A 20880-nucleotide genomic window follows, 5' to 3' on the forward strand; every position below is an offset into this window, starting at 1 on the left:
CCCTCACCAGAGGTACGATCTGCACATATTTCCCCCCAAGGCTGCGGGTTTTCTTTTCATTTTCCTTAAGTCTTCTGAAGCGCACAAATCTTCATTTTGACGAGTCCAGTTTACGAACGTTTTGTTTCACAGAGCGTGCTTTTGGTGATAGAGCAAAGGGATCTTTGCCTAAGCCAAGGTCGCAAAGATTTCTTTGTATGTTTCTCTCCCAGAGGTTTTATCGCCTCGGGTTTTACGTTTAGGTCTACAGCCTATTTAGAGTTACTTTTAGTGTAGGACGCGAAGCAGGACCCAGGTCGCTGTTCTGGTTCTCTTCTTGCAGGTGTCTGTCCTGTTCTTGATGGGGGTGGGGGGGCTATTCCTGTTTTAACATTGGCTCCCAGCTCCCCTGCCTGTACTTCTCCCATCAGGGCCAGGCCAGGCCGCTGGAGAGAGAGCCACAGCAGTATGCCCAAACAGGATGTTGCCCAACTCTCTCAGGGCTGAAATCCAACCTCTAGGGCCCTTATCAGTACGTCCATCACCAGCTCTGAACCCAGCCCGACCACGGGGCCTGCCACCCCACCCTTGCCCCTTCCAGTAACTTGGGGCTTGTGCAGGAGCCTTGATACCCAAACAGAGCAAGGTGTCAGCGGGGCCAGCAGACCCCTGTGCCTTCCTGGAGGGGGCAGCTCCTGTCTCCTCGGCCTTCCCCTCCCAGGTCGGCCTCTGGGTGACCCAGCTTCCTTCCTTTCCCAAACCTCAGGCTGGGTCGTGCCTCCGGTGCCCCCAGCTACACCTCTTGTCCCCAGCATGAAGAGGGCAAAAAGCAAACATGTCTAGCAGCCATGCCGGAGCATGTCCTGGATCGGGGTGTTGTGGGGGTTCCCTGCCTCGTGGGGAGGGGAACTCCTAGTGGCCTGTCCTCCTGGGCAGACCTGCGGAGGCCATGCGGGATAGAGACCCAGCCTTTGATGAAAGACTAGCTCACAATGAGGACAAGGCCAGTCGTTTACACATAAAATCTGTGTGTGTGTGTGGGGGGGGGGGCCACCTTGTTGGGCTGACCATCATTCTTCCTGTGGGCACCTGAGTCAGGTCAGGTCCTGTCCCTCCTCTGCTCAGAATCCTCTGCGACTCCCACCTTCCTCAGGGTAAAACCCCAAATCCTCTCGAGGCCCACAAGGCCCTGCATGCTTGGTCCTGTTGCCTCCCACCCTCCCTCCAGCTGCACAGGCCTCCTTGCTGTTCCCCAAACACATGGGGCATGCTCCTGCCTCAGGATCTCCTCCTGGGCTGTTCCCTCTGTCTGGAACACCCTTTCCCAGATATTTTCACTCCTTCTGCCTCTTGTCTTTGCTAAGATACCACCTCCTATTAAAGTCTCAGATCCTTTTCCCGCAGCCCCTGTCCTTTTTTTCTGCTTTAATTTTCCCCACAGCACACATCCCCTTGGGATGGCGCTGCAATTCACGTATTTGCCTGGAGTGTCAGCCTCACAAGGGCAGGGGCTTTTCTGCCTTGTTCACTGCTGTATCCCCAGCACCCAGACCAGGGCCAGGAACACAGCAGGTGATCAGTAACCGTTTGCGGAATCAATGCTTTCCTTCCCCTCTGCCAGTCTGGTGGGGCTGGACCCACCCCCAGCACCAGGAGTGATCACATGTCTGGGGCCTGGCCAATGAGCACATTCCATCCTTTCTGGCCACAGTGATTGGTTTCTGAATGACATGTGACCCAGAGTCTGTCCAATGAGAGGTAGCCACCAGAGTTTTGCTAGCACTCTTGGCCAAGGGGCTTCTCTTTTTTCCCTGGAGTTTTGTGGCTGATCAAATAGAAGCCAGGGATTGCTAGGGCCATTTTATCCCCGTGGGAAATCGTTGCCTGAGAGTAAAGCTCCCCAGAGGAAAGCTTAGTTGACAGGGGGACCTTACTTTGCTTGAGAGCCTGGATCCAGCTATTCCTGAAGCCAACATTCCTTAGACTTTTCAGTTACATGAAGAAATAAATTCTTTTTGTCTGAAGCCAGTTTGGGTTTGGATTTTTCCTGGCAACTGAAATACTCCTGTTCAATTCTTTCCTTCCTTCCTAATTTCCTTCTCTCCTTCCATCCTTCTCTCCCTCTTCTCCCTCTTTCTCTTCCCCTCCCTCCCTGTCTTCCTCTCTCATCCACCCCCCCTTCCTACACGTCCTCCTTCCCTCCCTTTTGCCACCCTTCTGTCTCTAATTTAATTCTTATTCCGTCCTGGCCTCAACCCCACCCTGACAACACAGCCGAGTCAAAACTCTTCAACTTTCCTCCAAACAGCCCTCCTGCATGGCTCCTTCTCCTTACCTCCCCAGGCTACTCCTCCCCCATCCCATGTGGGGACTCTGCCAAATGGGGCTGTGAGTCCTGGCTCCCCCACCAGAAGGCTATGTGCCCTTGGTAAGTGCCTTCACCTCTTCCGTGAAACAGTGGCCTAACCGCCTGACCACCGGTCCCAGGTGGGCCTTCTCTCTAGCCTGTTCTGACCGACTGGGCCTCGGAGCCTCCCTTGCCTGCTCTGGTCCAGCTCACCAGTCCTCGAGCTTTTCTCAGAATCCCCTGGGTCTATCCTGTGACCTGCAGAAAGTCCTAGTGCATCTGGGGCCACCACAGTCAGTGGCCAGGACTCTGAGGGGACCACAGATATCAGGCCTATTTTACAGATGAGGAAACTGAGACTCCAAACAGGCCCCCTAGGCCTGGAGCCGTCAGCTCCAGCTTCTCCAGGAACAGCAGAGTTCTGGGTAGGACAGAATCTTAGGAGCCCTGGACCCACGGGGGATCACTTAGGGCCCTTAAGACCAGCCCTCAGCCTCCTCCTCTAGGAAGTCCTCTTGGCTTTTTCTGGTCAGGGCCTTCCCTTCTCTGAATTCAGTTCTTGCCTGTCGGGCTTGGCAAGTGGGCTCTTTGAGGGCAGACTGGTGGTTTCTGGTTTTCCCAACTCTGCCCAGCTCACCACACACTTCCATACAGAGAAACTGAGAAGATCCAAAGTGGGGGCTGGAGGGACGAGAGTGGTGGAGGGACTGGGGGGCTGGCAGCTTCTGGGAGGGGAAATATTTTGGTTCTCAGAAGGCTCGAGAATTGCCTGATTCCCAACAGATTAGGGGTAATTAACCCTTCGAAAGGCAGTAATTAAGTCTGTGCCTCTGAAACCATAATTAGAGGCTCCAGGAGGCTCCGCCCCCTCCCCAAGAGACAGGCAGTCCCCAAAGCGGAAACCAGCCAGGACTGGGGGACAGGGGACAGAATCTGTTCCCCTCAGGGTGCTGAGTGAGCCCCACAGCTTCCGTCATGGCACCCAAGGCAGGGATCCAGGGAATGGCATTCGCGGAACTCCAGCTTTTCCATGCACCGTCATTTTGGGGGTTGTCCGGCAACACGGCGGGGGGGGCACTTTGCTCTTGGAGGGCACGAAGGCAGGGGAACTGGGCTCAGCTGGGATCTGGGGCGTGGGACTGGTGACAACCCTTGAGAACTTTGGTCCTGGTTGAGAGGAGCTGAAACAGAGACCCCAGCCTCAAAAGGGGTTGAGGATGCCAGGGACACAGGGATGGGACAGTCTGGGGGCTCCGAGAGGACAGAGGATGCCCTCTAGTGGGGGTGCTCACCTCATCCAAGGGGGCACTGGCACCAGGAGGCAGGCTGGCTCTGTGGTTCCTGGGTCTCCCGTTCAAGCGGCCGGGGGGTGAGGTGGGGGCTTTGCCAGAAGCGCCGACCCCCTACCCCTGTGCCCATGAATGCCTGGCATGGGGCAGCTGGCATAAAAAAAATCCTGAAACATACTGGGCCACGTTTTGCCCTTATCCCAACAATGTAGCCCCTGGTATCCCCCAAGGAGACGTTTGAAGGCAACTTTGGGTCCCCCCCCCCCCCCCCGCCAAGGCCTAGGCCACTCACCGAGCCCCATTTCTGTCCTCTGCACATGCCCCTTGGTGGTGTGACTGGAATGACTGTCATCAGAGGCAAAAGCCCAGGGGAGTGAGATGTGGTGTGGGGATGGGGCTTTTCTCTGCGGGGGCTACCTGGTTCTGGGCTGGCATTGTGGGTGGGGAGGGGGGTGGCTAGAGGGCATCTGCGCGGAGATGCTTGGTGAAGGATGGCTTTCGGCTCAGAGTGAGATTTATTCTTCTCCACTCAGTAGAGCGGGGCAGATTTGCTTCCAAAAGGGGCCCTGCCCTCCTTCCCCACCTGTCCCTCTCTGCTCTGGCCACCCTGACATCCTTTCTTGTCCAATACCCCGAACTCCTTGCTGCCCCAGGGTCTTTGCACTTACTGTGCCCTCCACTGGACAGCCTTGCCCCCCTGACTCGGCATGGCAGGGGCCATATCCCTCTCAGGCCTGCGTGCAAACATTGTGGCCTCAGAGAATCTCCTTGCTCACCTTATGCAGAGCGGACTCCCCTTCCTCAACCCCTAGTTCCATCCCTCTGTTTACTTCCTCCTTTAAAACACTTAACCAGCCGTGATCTTGTAAGTTGCTGTCCCCTTCCTCTTCTGTCTTTGCCGCTGACGGTTAAGCTCCAGAAGCGCAGGGAGGTTTCAAGTTCCGTCTCTTCTGTGTCCCTGAATGCCCGGACACAGTAGTAGGTGCTCAATAAATGTTTATTGGTGGTGGTGGGGTTGAAGCGTGGGAACAGCGCCTGGGTAAACGGTACGTAGAGGAGAATTCCATGGGCGGGGGCTGTTGCCAATGTTGCTCCGGGAGCGGCGGGGGCCGGGTTCCCTGGGTGGGGAGAAACCGAGAGGCGACCCACTTTCCCGGAGCCGCGCGCACCTCTCCTTGGTGACCCACAGGTGGCGCTCGCTCCCTGCGCTGCGGCGGCGGGAAGCAGAGGTGGGAAAATCCAAGCGGTGGGGGGGGGGGGGGGAGGCACCCCCGGATTTAGCCCGCTCCCCTGTCCGCCTCCTGGTGCCAGGCCCTGACCCCGAATTTGGACGCCAAGCCGTGGGACGCAGCACGGGTCCCAGCTCCTGGGGCCTGAGACGCACAGGGATGGTGTGCTGGGGGGGGGGGGGGCGGGAGTGAGGGCTCCCCCCTCCCGGCATTCTCCCGCTCCCCACAAAACTAGTTAAGCAGCCCCACGCTTGGCAGAAGGTGGAGGGCAGAGGGCGCTTACGATGTGTCCCTCCCGCCTTAATCCTGTATAGGCCGGAGCTGGGCAGGGGGCTGGGTCCTCAGCGGGGGCCCATGAAGCACCCTCGTGCGGAATAGTGAGTGGGCGGACCCCCGCTTTACAGATGGGGGAAACTGAGGCTCAGGGAGGCTACATGGCTGGCCCAGGATCACAGAGCCAGAACCCGGTGAGGCAGGGGGTGGAGTCCCAAGGTTTGTCCGACTCGCGGGTCCGCTGGTGTAAAAAAAACGTTTAAACGTGGATGTTTTAGTTACCCAAGGGCTGCAGGAATCCCTTGGGAAAGCTAACGGCTTCCCTGAGCCTCCTCACCTCAGCCCCCAGGCGGCAGGCAGGGTCCCCTTGCAGCCTGCTTTCCCTGCCTTCACACACATGTGACATACCCTGCCGCCCGTGTCTGGATTTCTAGCTGGGTCACTGGGCATGCGCTTCCCCCCTCTGGGCCTCAGTTTCCTCATCTGTAAAATGTGCCTAATTGTCATTGAACCATCTCGGGGCCGGGGGGGTGGGTGGCTGGGCGGACTGCATGAGTTATTCTCATAAGAAGCCGTTGGAGCAGAACCTGGCGTGGGGCAGCGCCCCCCGGCGGTCTACACATCCTTGTGGGGAACGTCCCAGGCTCGCACGTTCCCGCTGGTTCCCTGGTACGAGGGCCTGGCGCACAGTGCGTCGGTGTGGTCTGAGGCCGCCTGCGGATCCCTGTGCGTGTCTGCATTGGGCGGCCGTGCGAGCCCTCAGCTCCTTCCGCATGGGGCTCGGCGAGGCGGGCGGCCCACGGGGTTCCTGCGGGCCAGGGTTTCTCAGCCGCAGCCCTTGACGTTGCAGGCCGATCCGTCTCCGCGGGGTGGGGGCGGGGGGCTGTTCTGGGCCCTGTAGGGTTTTTAGCGGCCTCCCTGGCCTTGACTCCCGAGGTGCCAGCGGCCTCCCCCGACCTCAACTGCGACAACTAGACATGTCTGCACAACTCGTCAAACATCTAGCGCTGGGAACCTTCTGGCCAGCGTGCACGTGCACGCCGTGAGGCGGCTACAGTGTCGGTCTTGAACTTCCCAGCCTCCAGAACTGGGAGAGGTCCGTGTTTGTCGTCCCCAGGCCCACCCAGTCTGTGGCTGCGGCGGCCCCGAGCGGACTAAAGCGGGAGGCTCTGGCAGGGAACTTGGGGAGGGGGAGAAGGAAGGAGACTGAGGGCCTCTGGGAGACCATGTGGACCACGTGGGCCGTGCACCTGCCGGAAGAAGGAGTAGGGATATTTTTCCACCAGGTTCCTTCTGTCGTGGGCCGAGGGCTGCTCGGACGGGGGTGGGGGGGCACCCACGCCCGCGCTTGTGGCTTCTGGCCGTGTGCACTGCGGGGGGGGGTGGGCAGGGCCCAGATGTGGCTGGGGCTCAGCAGCATCCGGACAGGAGGTGGGGGGTAGTGTCGCCGTCTTAAGTGTGGCTGTTGCCGGGGGGTCCTCCGGGCTGCCTGAGCTGGGCTGTGCCGGCCCACCCCGATCTCCGCAGCCGGCTGTGTGTGGATCTGGTGTGCCAGTGTGTGTTTATCTGCCGTGCGTGTGTTTGAGTCTGTATTTATCTGGCGCGAGTGTGCGCGTCTTTGTTTTCCCTTCTGCTCCGTCTCCGCAAACGTGGGGGAAACTTCTGTTTTTAATCAGGGGCCAGGGAACTGTCTCGTCGCCATGCTAGCAATGGTGTGATTAATTAGGCCGTTTGGAAGTGATCTTCATGAGCGTTCCCTGAGATTAGGCCTGAGGTGCCCTGCCCCCTCCTCGTGTGCCTGAAAAGGGAAACTGAGGCACGCGGGGGTGGGGGGATGCTGCGCGAGGCCTCTCTGTGGGCAGCCAGGGAAAGGAAGTTTTACATGCAAAGCATTTTGCACGCATGAAAGCTTGATGGGTCCCCTCACACATTGAAGAAAACGAATTCCCATCCCGTGCACAGAGGAGGAAACTGAGGCACGGAGGCGGGACCCGGAGCTCGTGGGTCTCCAAGGCTGGTCTCCTTGTCCTTTCAAGTGGCAAGCAGTTTTTTGAAGCTGTCCAGGGCTGCTTGGACCTCACCCGTGTCTCAGTTTCCCCTTCCAGTCACTTCCCCTGCCCCACTAGCCAGCTTGTGCCAGTCTGAATAATCCATGTTTCTTGGCCGGGTGCCAGCGTTCTCATATTTTCCGTTCTCGGATGCTCCAGGCCCAGGGGCCTGGCTGGCTCTGTGAACACAGATATCAATTAGCATTAATTAATAACCCCTGAGGGGTGAGGGAGCTGCCTGTAAATCCCCAAGCTCCGAAGGGCCCAGAGGCTGACTTGGGTCCTTGGCGTGTGGCTGTTGGAGCCTGAGGTGGGCCCCGAGGTGGGCAAGGTCGGCTGTGCCCCGGCTGCGGGATCCCGGCATGCTCTGAGAGCGGGACCCATGGATGGCACCGCTTGTGCCCCCTTAACGGGTCAGGGCTGCTGCTCCCAGGCCCAAGCCCCAGAGGCAGGAGGCCCTGTGTGGCCCCATGGAGGCAGAGCAGCGCCTGGGCCGGAGGGCACCCTCACCCCGTCTGCCAGGGGCTGGAGTCCACGGTTCCCCGAAAGGCCGCACGTTCAGCTCACATCTGCACACCTACCGTGTGCCCTTGGCCAAGTTACTTACCCTTGGTCTCCTCGTTCATGACATGAGTGTGATTTCCAACGGCTGATGGAAAGAATAAATGGCCGTGTGTGCATTTCATGGCAGGTGCACACTGTCACCATGGTTACGGAAGTCGTAACCAGGAGCCACAGTTGTGACAAAAGGCCCCGGGGGCCAGCTCCGCCGCTTACCAGCCGGGTGACCTGGAATTGGGATTCGGCGTACCTGGGTATCAGTCTCCACATCTGTCAAACGGGACCGACACGGTATGGACTTCACAGAATTGTGCGAAAGCCAAATAAGATAATGCCCCTAAAATGCTCAGGACAGGGCTGAACACGCTGTAAGGTCGTGACGAGTGGTGGCTGAAACGCGGAGAGAGGACGCCTCTGTGGCTGCGTTAGAGCGTGGGGGTGTGGGGTTGAGGGCGGGAGGCCAAGTCTGGTCACCTTAAGGGAATGATTAGTGCCGGGGCACTGGGGCGGGCTGACTTACGTCTCCACAACAAATATGCTCAGGTCCTCACCTCCGGTACCTGGGAAGGTGACCTTATCTGGAAATAGGGTCTCTGTAGGTACAGTTAGTTAAGTTAGAGGTGGGTCATCCTGGATTAGGGTGGGCCCTAAATCCAATACAACTGGTGTCCTGGTTGGAAGAAGACGGGAGGGCACTTGGGTGGCTCAGTGGGTTAAGTGTCTGATTTCAGCTCAGCTCATGATCTCGCGGTGCATGGGTTCGAGCCCCACCTCGGGCTCTGCGCTGACGGCTCAGAGCCTGGAGCCTGCTTTGGATTCTGTGTCTCCCTCTCTCTCTCTCTGCCCCTCCCCCGCCTACACTGTGTCTCTCTCTGTCTTTCAAAATTGAATAAACGTTAAAAAAAATGTATTAAAAAGAAAAAAAAAAAAAAAACGAGGAGACAGGAACGCAGAGAAGGCCACGCGAAGACAGAGGCTGAGAGAGGAGAGATGTGGCCAGAGGCCAAGGAACACCCGGCCTGCAGCCCCTGGCCGGGAGGGAGGGAGGGAGGCCTGGGACCGATTCTCCCTCTGAGCCAGCCCGGCCCACGTCCGATTCCAGACTTCTGGCCTCCAGAACTGTGGGAGAATCGATTAGTCTTGTTTGCAGCCACCCGGTTTTATGGCACTTTGCTTGGTCAGCCCTAAAATCCTACAGCAGGCATCTGTCCCGTTTTCCAAAGCTGCGTGGTGCCCCCGGCACCGTGGCTAAGATTTCCTCATCCTTTGTCCGTGGACCACGGGTCGTTTCCCGCTCCGCACGGTGGCCAACAAGCCTGCCAGAAACATCCCGGCTCCCACCTTCATGCTCGAGAGCAGCTTCTGCCGGAAAGGGAGCGGATGGTAGAGGGCCGGTGCACTAAATGGGGCCAAGCGGCCCCCCAGAAGTGCCAGGAAGTTTACCACCCCCTCCGAAAGGGAGCACCCCAAGAGCCTGTTTCAAACGTGGGTCCAGCTGCCCAGGGAGGCTGCGGCCTGGTTAAAACGACCCTTCCGTCCTAGGGAAAGCTGCAGGAGTTTCGTAGCCCGTCCTTTGGGCGCTGAGCAGGGAAGAAACTCTCTTGGACTTCCTGAACCTCCAGAGGGGCCAGAGATCCGGGCATGGTGGATTCTGGTGGGAGGTGACCCCAGGAAGCACGGGAAGGGGAGAGAGGGGGAGGGAAGGGAGGGCTGTCGGGGAAGTTGTGCTCACAAGCCAGTCTCCACTGCTGACAGGTGGGGCTCAGTCCCCCACTGGGGACTGGGGACACTGAGACACCAGAGTGAGCACACCCTCAGAGCTTTCCCATCAGGGGGCGAGGGAGCTGGGGTATTTATCCCGCACTCCCATCAGTCTCAACGGGCAAAGGCCGCTGCGACACTGCGGGAGTGCCGTGGGGATATGGGCGGATGCTGACATTCTGGGAGAGTGAAGGTAGGTGATAAACAGACCAAATAAATCACAGGGTGTACTCGGAGGGGTGTGTGTGGAAGGAAAAAGATGAGTTAGAGTGGCCAGGGGTAAGGTGACAGTGCAGTAGGTCAAGGTCCCTGACACCGAGCTCAGCACCCAGTAGGAGACTCATGAATAAACCATGCTTGTCTCTAGTGAAGAGAGGGAGGGAGGGAGGGAGGAGAGAGAGAGGAGAGAGAGTGAGGGAAAGGGGAGGGAGAGGGAGAGGGAGAAGACAGAGAAAGAGGGAGGAAGGAGAGAGAGAGGGAGGAAAGAGAGAGGAGAGAGAGAGGGAAAGGGGGAGAGAGAGGGGGAGAAGACAAAGAGGGAGGGAGGGAGAAGAGAGAAAGGGAGGGAGGAGAGGGAGGAGGGAGAGAAGGAGGGGGGGAGGAATGAGAGAGGAGGAGAGAGAGAGGGGGAGAGAGAGAGGGAGATATCGAGGCTGGCCGGTGTGGAAGGAACAGGCACCTGGGCAGGGTGGGGAGGGAGGGAGAGGCTGGTAATGATGCTGAAAAGTAATCGGCCCTTCTCTCTGGGAGGCAGTGAAACTCTAATTAGAATGAAAATGTGGTTTAATGAGGATGAAAACGGTAATTGTGCTGGGCAGCAGTCCCCACGGTGCCACTTTCCCAGGGGGCCCCTCTGGGCCTTGGAGGGGCTGGGGTAGGGATTTGGGTGAGGACAAGGAGGGTCGTTGGTGGGGCCTCAGTTCCCCCCCTCCCAGGGTCCACCCAGATGGTGCCAGGTAAAGACGGGTTCCAGGTACCCCAGGGCCCTGTGTTTCCATCCCACATGTAATCCTCAATAATTATACAATAAACAGGCGCACCAGTGGTTTGAGGGTCCGACTCTTGACTTCAGCTCAGGTCATGATCTCAGGGTCGTGAGTTCAAGCCCCACATCGGGCTACATGCTGAGTGTGGAGCCTGCTTAAGATTCTCTCTCTCCCTCGGCCCCCCTCCCCTGCTTGTACTCTCTCTCTCTCTAAAATAAAAAGAAATAATAGTACAGCAAACAGTGACACTAAAACAGTGATATTGTTTACGGAGCACCTACTATGTGCCAGGCACCATTCCAACCCCTTTACAGAGGCTGACTCTTGTGATCATTCACATTATCCCCACTTTGCAGATAATAAAACTGGGCACAGAGAAGCCAGATATAAGAGTATATGAAGAAGTGGGTGAGGGGCGCCTGGGTGGCTCGGTCAGTTGGGCATCCGACTCTTAATCTGGCTCAGGTCACGATCTCATGGGTTTGTGGGTTTAAGCCCCTCATCAGGCTCCGCACTGAGGGTGCGGAGTCTGCTTGGGATTCTGTCTCTCTCCCTCTCTCGGGTCCTCCCCCACTCGTTTTCCCTCTCTCACTCAAAATAAATAAATAAACTTTAGAAACAAAATAGGGGTGCCTGGGTGGCTCAGTCGGTTGAGCTTTCGACTTCGGCTCAGGTCATGATCTCAAGGTTCGTGAGTTCAAGCCCCACATTGGGCTCTGGGCTGACCGCTCAGAGCCTGGAGCCTGCTTGGGATTCTGTGTCTCCCTCTCTTTTTCTGCACCTCCCCTGCTTGCACTCTGTCTCTCTCACTCTCTCTCCCAAAAATAAGTAAACATTAAAAATAAAATAAAATAAAATACACCGACACCTTGGTCCCACTCCCACCCAAATTGTCAAAAAAAAAAAAAAGTGGGTGAGAAAAGTAGGCAGGCCCAAGGAGGCGGGGCCTTCTTTCCTTTATGTGGAGGGTGCTGGGGGCACCAAGGGGTTGCCAGCCATGGAGGCCGGGGACCCCTCCTGCCTGCCTGCCCCTCATACAGTCTCCCAGACCATGCTTGAGATGCCCCTCATACCTCTTCTGTCTGCCACTTCCGCTCTACTCTAGGAGGTGGGCGTGGCTTGGAGGAGGTGGGCGTGGCTGGACCGCCCTGGGTGGGACAGAATTCGCAACACCTCTGACTGAACCTGGAGGAAGAAGCCCAGTCAGTCATTGCAGTTGGGGCAGAAAGTTGGGGCTCCTGACTCCTAGGCTTGAACTTTCTTGCCATGGAAAGCTGAGGTGTTGTTCAAATGTCAGTTTGGATAAGACTGAGGTTTATACGACCTCAGGGTCTCCCCTTTTGCTTCTGGAGGCACCAATAAAACACAGCCTGCAGCAAAGACACGTCAGAACAAGAACATTCATTGAGGCCAGATGGGTAATCAAAGCAGACCTGTCTGGCCTTCAAAGTGGTCCCAGGTCAAGTGGTCCTAGAGTAGATTCTTGGCCACGTATATGGCAGACAAAGCGCTAAGAACCTTAATATACAAAGAGCACTTATGAATCAATAGGAAAAAGACAAATATACCACGGGTGAAATGGGCACAGGTCATAAATAAAAGGCTCACAGAAGAATAATACAAAGTCAACAAACCCCTTGCAAGGATGCACAATCTGACACTTTATCAGCTAAAGACTCATTTTTATTTGTCAAGCTTATCAGCATGTGTGAAGTTTGGGGGATGCACACCTGCGCACCCTTATGGGAGTGTAGAATGATACAACCTTCATGGAGGGCGGTCCGGATGTTTGTGTTAAACATTTAATTGTGTGAACTCTCTGACCCAGCACGTCCATTTCTGGGAACATGCAAAGATCCAAGTGTCATGCAGGCTGGTTAAGAGCCCCATAATCAGACGGCTGGGGTTCCAATCCTGGTGCTGCCATCTGTGAGCTGTGTGCTCTCAGGCACGTAAATTAATGCCACAGAGCCCCCATGTTCTCACCTGTACATTGGGCACATCGTGAGGACTCCATGAAATGCTCAGCGCCTCGCTGTTATTACACCACGATGAAAACCCTTAAGGAAAGCTGGAAGACAAGGAAAGTGTCCGTCTCTACGAGGTTGATTAAATAAATAGCAGAAAATGAAAATGAGCAAACGTACATTCGTCAATATCGTGTGACCTCACACCTCACGCCTCAAACGAAATAACGGCCGTATATTTTTTAAAATTATTTGTTAGTGTTTATTGTTGAGAGAGAGAGACACGCACAGAGTGTGAGCAGGGGAGGGGCAGAGAGAGAGGGAGACACAGAATAGGAAGCAGACTCCAGGCTCCGAGCTGTCAGCACAGAGCCCGACGCGGGGCTGGAACCCACGAACTGCGAGATCGTGACCTGAGCCGAAGTCGGCGCCTAACCGACTGAGCCACCCAGGAGCCCCTATAATAGCTATCTATTTAACACGTAAATGTTGAATACAGATAAATGCGATATATGATATTCAAGGTTTACATAAGACATCTTTAAATTAAATGTAGGTGCTATAACAGATATGTGTGAAAATATCAATTGTTTGAACATTGTACGAATTTAGATTTACTTCATATAAAACCTAAACACAGGCTTCTCAAATACCAAGTGACTGCTGAATTTCTTCCAAACAGATGTTCAGGGACCCAGCCGGGTTCAGTTTTGGGGTATGCCGTAATAAACATGGGACTTCAAAAAAAGAAGAGAGAGGAACAAAAAGAACAAAGGTTTCAAACGTCATATGTAGCCACATATTTCAAGCATTTTGATCATGCATCAGAGCGTTAATTTTTCACAACGCAAGGCAGTCTTACCCCGGTTCAGAACTGAAGAAAAGTTTCCCGAAGTATATTTATCCTATTTCTGTGCACTGAGTTCTGATATTTTCTATTCTCTTCTGTTCCATTTTGAGAGGCAGGTCGTTCTCACAAATACAGTATTTTTCTCTTCAAGGCTCTGGTTGATGTCACTGGACTCCTATGTAGCGACTGGGAGAAAGGACTGTGCGGGGGGGGGGGGGGGGGGGCAGGGTGACTGATGGTTCTGACCAACTGGTTCGACTTCACACCCGTTAGTGGGTTGTGGTGTGTGTGTGTGAACTCGTGCGCATGTGTGCATGCATGTGCATAAGCGTGTGCATACAGGCGTGTGCACGCAGGTATGTGAGCGTGTACACGTGTGTGTGCACACCAGGGTTGAGATGAAGGAGTGGAAAGTGAGGAGCAAAGTCTAAGGGGGTGTCAGAAAACTCCACCATCAAGATAAATTTTAAAAAAATTAAAAAAAAATTTTTTTAACGTTTATTTATTTCTGAGACAGAGAGAGACAGAGCATGAACGGGGGAAGGGCAGAGAGAGAGGGAGACACAGAATCGGAAACAGGCTCCAGGCTCTGAGCCGTCAGCACAGAGCCCGACGCGGGGCTCGAACCCAGAAGCCATGAGATCATGACCTCAGCCCAAGTCGGACGCTTAACCCACTGAGCCCCCCAGGCGCCCCAAAGCACCTACATTTTCAAATACAGCCAGGACTGGCCCTGGTTTCAAAGATCGGCCTCACTTCACCCTAACCCTGGTCCCATGTACATGCACGTGTTTGCACGTGCGTTTGCATGCACGAGTGCACGGGTCCACAAGCATCTGTGGGTGTGAATGCACTCGTGTTTGCATGCTTCTGTGTGTGCATTGTGTATGCATGACTGCCAGCATGTGCACATATGTAGGCGTTCGTAGGCCTGTGTGCACGTGTGTGTGCATACCTGTGTGTGTGTGCACACGCACGCCTGCGCGCCCAGAGAAACATCCAGAAAGATGCCCTTTGAGCTAACCATACTTTTCTTCGACGAGGTGAGAACCCAGGTATTTCTCTCTCTTTGTCCCTGGTACGCGTCCTCTTACAACCAGAATAAAAACAGGGAAGTCATTTTTACTCCGGAGGGAAGGTCGTGGGCAGAGGTGTTTCCCTCAGGGAAGCGCACTGAGAAGGAGGGATTCCGAGAGATCCCCAAATATACTGACCATCAGTAGTTGCTGACATTTACTGAGTATTTCGCCGTGGGCCAGGAACTCTTTGTTCCTCGCTCACGGCTCTGTCTGCGGACAGTGAGTGATGCTGAACACCCATTTGTTGGACGGATAAGTGGATGAAAAAATGACTGAGTCCATCATCCCAGCCTTGGAACCAGGACTGCCATCGTTGGCCTTTGCCTTTCCCTCTGCCTGGAACGCCCTTCCCGATGGTTCTCACATAGCCAGCTCCTTCTTGTCATTTAGACTCCAGTTAATATCACCTCCTCCGGGAAGCCCTCTCTACTGACCTGTTTACAGCAACCCATCAGCTCATTTAAATTCTCTAAATAGCACATTTCTTGTTTTTATCACTCAGCTCCCCGCTGAGGACAGACCTCGTCCCTCTTGTTCGACGCTATCCCCACCCTTCACGCTCAGCTCCTGGCATATAGTAGATACTCAGTAAATATTTGCTAAGTAAATGAACGGCATCCCTCTCCCATTACAAATGAGGAAATTGAAGCTCAGAGGTTCAAAGCCACCTGCCCAAGGTCACCGTGCTTTTCAGGTGGTGAGACCGGGATTTAAACCCTTGTCCTTCCGATGCCAGAGCCTGGGCCATCCACTAGGACACGGCCGTCTCCTCCGGATGGCACCAGACCCTGTTCCTGATGCCCTGGCAACATGAAGTCTGGCTCCCAGAGGCTGCTTACAAGTGGACCACCTGCCAGGAGAGGCCCTGGGGATGATGGAAACAATAGCTCCCGTTTATTGAGCACCTACTGTGTGCCGCTGACAAGGGCTCAGAGAGGCTGTGCCACGTGCTGGGGTCCCATGGCTGATTCGTGAGACGTGGCCTCATGGGTTGTGGGTTGAATTGTGCCTCCAAAAAGATATGTCCAAATCCTAACCCTTGGATCATGTGAATGTGGTCTTTTTTTTAAGTTTATTTATTTACGTTTGAGAGAGAGAGAGAGAGAGAAGGCACGGGGCAGAGAGAGAAGGAGAGACAATCCCAAGCAGGCTCCGTGCTGTCAGTGCAGAGCCCGATGGGGGGCTCGAATTCATGAATTGTGTGTGACATCGTGACCTGAGCTGAAGTCAGGATTCTGACGCTTAACTGCTTAACCGACTGAGCCACCCAGGCGCCCGGTGAATGTGGTCTTATTTGAAAATAGGGTCTTTGCAGAATTAAGATAGGAACAATACAAGAGTATCCTGGATTATACAGGTGAGCCTAAATCCAGTGGCAAGTGTTCTTATAAGAGACAGAAGAAGAAGAGGCCAGGGCACCTGGATGGCTCAGTTGGTTAAGCCTCGGATGCCAGTTCACATCATGATCTTGTGGTTCGTGAGTTTGAGCCCCGCATCGGGCTCTGTGCTGACAGCTCGGATCCTGGTGCCTGTTTCAGTTTCTGTGTCTCCCTCTCTCTCTGCCCCTCCCCTGCTCACGCTCTGTCTCTCTGTCAAAAATAAATAAACGTTAAAAAAAATAAATAAAAAACAAGAGGGGAAAGGCCGTGTGAAGAGAGAGGCAGAGATCGGGATGATGGGGCCACAAGTCAGGGCACACGGGACCCCCAGGAGCCGGAAGAGGCCTGGAAGGATCCTCCCCTACGGCCTTCGATGGACGTGGCCCCGAAGACACCTTGATTTGAGACTTCTGGCCTCCAGAACTTTGAGAGAATAAGAATCCTGTTGTGGTGAGCCCCCTAGTCTGTGGCCGTTTGTGACAGCAGCCACAGGAAATGAATACACTCTATTCTCCCACGATTTAGCGTAAATGTCAAATGTACAGACAAATGGAAAGAATTGTCTGCTGAACACCCATCACTTGGCGTCTACAGTTGACATCTGGCTTGATTTGTCATTATCTGTCCTTCTCTCCATCTATCCACCCACCTCATTAACATTTTTGTGAATTAAGAATTTAATTGCCTTTAGAGCGGTTTTAGGTTCACAGCGAACTTGCGGCAAAGGCGCAGATATTTCCCATGTGCCCTCTGTCCCTGCCGATGCACAGCCTCCCCCGTCATCACCATCCCCACCTGAGGGTACATTTGTTGCAATTGATGAACCCACACTGACCCTTCCTAACCACTCAAGTCCATAACTTACAGTTCACTCTGGGTGCTGTGCGTTTCGTGGCTTTGTTTTTTTTTTTTTTTTTTTTAATTTTTTTTTTTTTCCAACGTTTTTATTTATTTATTTTTTTGGGACAGAGAGAGACAGAGCATGAACGGGGGAGGGGCAGAGAGAGAGGGAGACACAGAAACTGAAACAGGCTCCAGGCTCTGAGCCATCAGCCCAGAGCCCGACGCGGGGCTCGAACTCACGGACTGCGAGATCGTGACCTGGCTGAAGTCGGACGCTTAACCGACTGCGCCACCCAGGCGCCCCACGTGGCTTTGGACAAATGGAGAATGACCTCTGTCCACCATTATGGTCACACACACACACACACACACACACACACACACACACGGTATTTTCACTGCCCTAAAAATCCTCTGTGCCCCACCTGTTCATCCCTCCCAGCCCCCCCGCCGAGCACTGGTGTTTTTACTGTCTCCAGAGTTTTGCCTTTTCCAGAATGTCATAGAGTGGGAATCACATGGTACCTAGGCTTTTCAGATTGGCTTCTTTCACTTAGCAATATACATTTAAGGTTCTGCCCTGTCTTTTCACCTGATAGCTTGTTTCTTTTTGGTGCTAATGAATAGCTTGTTTTATCCGGGCGCCTCATTTCTTAGCGCATTTCAAGGTAAGTCACGGCCTCTTCCCCATTTATTTTAACACAGCAGCCAAAGGGATCTTTCTTAACAGTCAGATCATGCTCCTGCCCCCTGCCATCCTCCTGGCCTGTGCCAGCCCACGTGGTCACCACCGGCTACATGTACCTACTGAGTGCTTCAAAACGACCAGCCCGAATTGAGGGCTGCTCCAAGGGAAAACGTACCGGATTTCTAAGACTTAGTACGGACAAAAGGATGTAAAATAGCTCATTAATCATTTTTTTTTCTATTGATTTGCATGTTGGATGGGTGATAGTTTGCCTAGATGGGGTTAAATAAAATACAGGATTACAATTAATTGCATCTATTTATTTTCCACTTTTGAAAACATGGATGCTGGGGAATTTTAAGTTACCCATGTGCCCTTATCTGTGGCTTCGTCGCATCCGTTGTCCCGCGCGGGTCTAGGATGTCCACTCCACTAGGGCAGGGGGGATTAGACGCGCAATAAATATTTGGTGAATGAACGAATGAATGAACCCAAGCCTGAATGGCCCCGAAGACGTGGCTCTAAGTCAAAGATTTATTCCGCCGGCCCAGGGCGAGGGAAGACAGCTCCTACCTTTCAGGGAGCCATCTGGGCTCCCGGGGCCTCTTCAATGGGGGGAAAAGTGAGCACAGGCAGGGGCGTCCCCCGGCAGCCCCCTGCGGGGATGGCTGGTGCCCCCCACCCCCACCCCCGCCTCCAGCCTCTGGGACAAGGGCAAGTGTCAGGGGGTGGAGAAGGAGGGGCGTGCGGGAGGGGGACCAGCGCCAGGCGCGGGGCTCCACCCGGCCGCCCCCCGCCCCCCGCCCCCCTCACCCCCCCCCCCCCCGGGGGCTGGGCTGGCGGGAAGGGGCCGGGCTGCCCGGCAGGCGGGACGGAGGGAGCCGGGGTGTCTGCTATCGACCGCCTGGGCCGCTGCAGGGAAGCTTTTAGACCCGCCAGCGCGTCCCGGCGGGACGCGGGACGGACGGAGGTCTGGGCTTCCCCCGCCCCGCCCCTACCTGGGGGCGACCAGGGGCTTGCAAGGGGCCCCTGCACGGCCTGTGGACTCTGCCTCAGAGCTGAAATCGGAATCCCACTGCTCACACCGCCGCCTTCACACCGGGGTTGGCATCACCTTCCCTGGCGAGAGGCCGTTTACAGCCGCTAGGTTCCCACGCCTGCGCGCCTCGACAGGTGCGTGGGCCCGGCGGCCGCAGGCCACGGAGTCTGCGCCCTTTGCATCCAGAAGGTCCCAGAAGTGTCCCAGCCCTCTCTCTGCGCCGCCCCAATCACTGCTCTGATTTCTATCGCTGCGGCTTAGTCTAGCCTTTTGGAGAACTTCGTGCCCCTGGGACCGCGAAGGGTGGCCTCTTTCGCCGGGCCGGCCGCTTCTCGGCCACAAACATGGTCAGATTTGCCTCCTTCACTGCTGCCCGGCAGGCCGCAGGGTGAACGGACCTCGGCTTGTTCATCTGTGCCCCCCTGCTGGTGGACGTTTGGGGTGTTTCCAGCGGTTTGGAGATCACAGCGAAGCCGCCGCCAACGTTTGCCAACAGATCTGTCTTTGCGCAGACGTTATGTGTTCGTTCCTCTCGGGGAAACGTCCAGGAGTGGGGTCGCTGGGCTGGGTGTGAAGCGCACGACTTCATGAGACCGGAGGCCTGTGGCAAACTGTTTTACACCCAGCAGCGGCGGATGAGAGAGTTCTAGTCCCTCCACTGTCCTGTCAACACTTGGTGTTGTCAGCATCCAGTTTTGGCCATGTTGACGGCTTTTAGCCTGGACTCTGGCAGTCACGTCTGGCCCGCTTCCGCCCAGGATCTCCCACTGTTGTCCCCCCCCCCCCCCCCCGAAACCAGATACATAATGTGTTATTACTTCCCTTTTTATTATAGAAAAACTTCACACACATGCAAAAATAGAAGCGTGTGAAAACCTCCTATGATTTGAGTCATAATCCGTGTGTTGCCCATCTTGTTTCACCTTTCACCCCCCAACTTTTCTTTCTTGTTATGGACTATTTTATTTTATTTTATTTATGGACTATTTAAAAAAAATTTTTTTTAACATTTATTTATTTTTGAGAGACAGAGAGAGGCAGAGCATGAGCAGGGGAGGGGGAGAGGGAGAGAGATACAGAATCCGAAGCAGGCTCCAGGCTCTGAGCTGTCGGCACAGAGCCCAACGCGGGGCTCGAACTCACGAACGTGAGAGTAGGACCTGAGCCGAAGTCAGACACTCAACCGACTGAGCCACTCAGGTGCCCCATTTATGGACTATTTTAAAGCAAATCCCAGGCACCTATTACTTCTGTAAGTATCATATGAAACTTCTCAAAATGAAATCGCATGACATTGTGACCTGCCTTGAAATAGTCCAGTGGCTTCTTATTGTTCTCACAGAAAATGTCAGCCTTCCTGTTCTACTCCTCCCTTTCCACAGTCCATGCTCCACCCGCACTGTCCCTCTTGTCCTGACCACGCTCCAAGCTTGTTCTTGCCTCAGGACCTTTGCACGCACAGGCTATTCCCTCTGCCCTTCCCCCAGATATCTGCCTAGTTCCTGTGGTAGGCGGGATCAAAGATGGTCTCCCATGGTTCCTGCCTCTTGGTCTTCATGCCCTTGTGTACTTTCCTCCTCTTGAGGGAGGGCTGGACCACTCACTTCTAACCTATAGGATGTGGCCAAAGTGGGTGGTATGTCATTTTCAAGATCAGGTTATAAGACTGTGACTTCTGTCCTGCTGGGCTGTCCCCGTTACTAGCATTCTCTCTTTTCTTCTCACTTGCCTGCCCTGATGAAGCCAGTGACCAAGATGTGAGCCGTCCTGTGGAGGGGTCTAGGTGGCAAAGAACAGAGAGTAGCCTTCAGCTAATAGCCAGGGAGGAACGGAATTTTGCCAACAGCCCCCTGTGTGTGCTTGCAAGCTGACCACACCCCGGGGGGGGGGGGGGGCCTTGAGATGACCACACCCCAGGGGGAGCCTTGAGGTGACCACACCCCCCCGGGGGAGCCTTGAGATGGCCACACCCCCAGGGGAGCCTTGACTGCACCCTCTGGAGAGACCCTGGGCTAGACGACCGGCTGAGCGGCACCCAGATTCTTGACCCACAGACCCGTAAGATCATCCATGTTGTTTCAGGCCTCTAGATTTTGGGGTAATTGCTTACGCAGCAGCAGATAACTAATCCAACTCTCTTACTTCCTTCAGGTCTTTGCTCAAAAGTCACTTTCTTCCTGCGTGAGGCCTTCCCTGGCCACCCCATTGAATCTGCACCCCCATGCCAGCACTGGCCATTCACCTCCCCTGCTTTATTTTCCTTGTGGAAATTATCACCTTGGATTTTAATTAACTGATTCATTGCCTGCCTTTCCCCGCAGGGCCACTGGCTCTTGGAGGACAGGGGCCTCTGTCCGTTTTGTTCATTGCTCTGCCCTCAGTCTTTTTTTTTTTTTTTTTTAATTTTTTTTAACGTTTATTTATTTTTGAGACAGAGAGAGAGAGAGAGAGAGAGAGAGAGCATGAACAGGGGAGGGTCAGAGAAAGAGGGAGACACAGAATCCGAAACAGGCTCCAGGCTCTGAGCTGTCAGCACAGAACCCGACGCAGGGCTCGAACCCA

The 20880-nt window shown here is 54.8% G+C and overlaps 3 long non-coding RNA genes across 3 annotated transcripts in view; 1 reads left to right on the forward strand and 2 right to left on the reverse strand.

Annotated features, from left to right (window-relative positions):
- The window catches only part of LOC147583732 (uncharacterized), a 29851-nt gene that overhangs the window by 6716 nt on the left and 2255 nt on the right, over nt 1-20880 (forward strand). The gene's annotated exons all lie outside the window — the stretch shown is intronic.
- On the reverse strand, nt 6971-7871 carry LOC147583733 (uncharacterized). Its single transcript, XR_015243420.1, has 2 exons — nt 7773-7871; nt 6971-7344 (listed from the first exon to the last, which is right to left on the reverse strand). It is a non-coding gene; the product is annotated as an uncharacterized LOC147583733 (long non-coding RNA).
- LOC147583734 (uncharacterized) lies at nt 17579-19043 on the reverse strand. Its single transcript, XR_015243422.1, has 3 exons — nt 18717-19043; nt 18278-18398; nt 17579-17711 (listed from the first exon to the last, which is right to left on the reverse strand). It is a non-coding gene; the product is annotated as an uncharacterized LOC147583734 (long non-coding RNA).

This window comes from Puma concolor, chromosome A2 (genome assembly GCF_028749965.1).
Source record: "Puma concolor isolate L17-30 chromosome A2, mPumCon1.1.hap2, whole genome shotgun sequence".
In the NCBI taxonomy this organism is placed as follows: domain Eukaryota; kingdom Metazoa; phylum Chordata; class Mammalia; order Carnivora; family Felidae; genus Puma; species Puma concolor.